Source organism: Cupressus sempervirens, chromosome 8, assembly GCF_028749045.1.
Source record: "Cupressus sempervirens isolate cs-2001-9-10 chromosome 8, ASM2874904v1, whole genome shotgun sequence".
NCBI lineage: Eukaryota > Viridiplantae > Streptophyta > Pinopsida > Cupressales > Cupressaceae > Cupressus > Cupressus sempervirens.
The window spans coordinates 556,328,268-556,330,467 of NC_143125.1; positions in this window are offsets into that span (position 1 = coordinate 556,328,268).

Sequence of the window (2,200 nt, forward strand, 5' to 3'; positions counted from 1 at the left end):
ATATGGGAGATAGGTCAGGAACACTCCCTATGAACTCTCAAACAATGAATGTTCAAGAAGGTTGAAGATCATTCCCTATAGAGTTTCAAATAAAAAAAGTCAGAGAAGGGTCAAAATCTTTCCCTGCTGAATCTCAAACAATGGATGTTGGAGAAGGCCCAAGATCAATTCCTATAGAAATTCTAGTAATAGAAGTCAGAGAAGGGTCAGGATAAAGTAAGAGAACTAGTATGGATGAACTCTTAAATATTGACCAATCTATAAAGAATGGTATTTCTCATAAGAATTTAGATCATTTACTTAAGATGGATGTGGATAAATTTAGAAAACTTGTAGCTAGTGTTGAACCATTAAGTTTTTCTATGAAAAGGTCAATGAATAAGAAGATAAGAGAAATTATGACTCAATTTGATAACACTAAAAAACTTTAACAAGATTAGTTGCTTTCACTTTTGTTTACAGAAAAAAAGTTGCAAGAGGCATTAAAATTGTTAGGTGTAGACAAAACATCAAAGAAAAGAAGATTTTCTAACATGCAAATTGATCTGATTGAAAATGTTAAACAAGGTTTGAGAAATATAGGAAAACACTCTCAAACTAAAGATAAGTTTGTGACAAGAAAAGTGATGTTTTTGATTAGGAAAATAGGTTTTATAGGGATCCTAAAACCCAAAGTTTTTCAGCATAAAACAACTTAAAGAAAAAAAGACAGAAAAAAAGCTGCCTCAAAAGGCCAAAAACAATAAGGCCCGAAGCTTGAGAAACAAAGGCTAGGAATAGAGCCTGGTGGGCAGACTAGTGCCCCTTCTTTTCCATTTCCTGCCGGGTTTTTGCAGCGTCATTTTCCTTCTGGTTGGCCTCTTCCTCCTAGATCATGGGGAGGAAATGCATCTGGTCCCCCTGACTTTCCTGGATTCCAGTCTCTTTCTAAGGACCTTCCTGGCTAGTTCCATGCTTTGTACTCTGCTCCACATTCCCCACAAGACCGACATTGGTCAGATAGTCCCCCAGATTAACAATTTTTTCATTCAAGGTATGGAGGGTATCCACAATCTGTTTAGTCACAACCTGGTGGACAAAATCCAGCCTTTGGACCTTCTGCTTGAGCCGGGTGATTCTGTCCTCCTGATTGTGTCTAGGGTCCTGGCTTCTATCTTTTTCCTGGCTGCCCACCTGGTCTTTACTACCTCTGGCCTCATGATCCTTGACATCTCCCCTATTGTTGGTGTGGTTGGACCTATCCTTCAGAGTCTCAATTTCCTGAAAAAGCCACTTAATGGAGCAAAAATTATCAATCAGGCTGTTCTTTGCATTGTTGAGAAAGTTGAAACCCGTTTCACGAATATTTTCAGAGAGAACCAAAAGAGTCGGTTTAAGGAGCTCGTCATAATGGGTGCTATTGTCGAGATCCCCTAACACCTAGATTTTAGCAAGTTCTCTAACAATGCCCATACTGACACTATCCATATTGAAATTTCTCCAGGCTCTTCTCTTATTTTTCCTGATGGCCTCCCACCCCTTTTCAACCATGATTTCTATCATCTCTTCTGGGGGTGAAATGGGGACCTCCAGGGGGGAGGTGGGCACAGTAGGGCTAGGGGGCAAATCAGGGAAGTCACTGAGATGATCATGGGTTGGGGTCTAGTCCAATTTTCTTTTCTTGGGGTTATCTTGGGCTACTAAAGGGGTCACCTCCTTCTTGTCATTATCTTTCTCCTTGTCATCTTCCAACTCACTTTCCTTCTTTGCCACCGAATCTGCCTCCTTCGACTCTGTATCTGACTCATCACTAGAATCCTTAGGATGAGGGGTAGGGGGTTTAGGGGGAGGGCACCTGGGGCTCTTCCTGCTAGGGAAGCAGGGAGAGGGTTTTGCTTTTGGGGTTTCAGACTTGACAGATTTCACAACGCACACTTCCCCTAAGTCTGAGCTAGCAGTGTCCTCCGAGGAGCCACCTGAAACCCCAATGGACTTGACTCTTGTCTAGTTTTTTAGAAACTCAAAAATGAGGAGCAAAAGACCTTCATGAATGGTGGGGTTCTTAACAAGACATTTCTTGTAACTCTCTATATTCTTAGTCATAGAAGTATAAATATAGAAAGGAAAAGAGATTTTCACTTTATGTCTAAAATGATTAAGCAGAACAAAATTATGGGTCCTGACTCTATCAAACCTTGGCTCCAAAGTGACATACTCTATG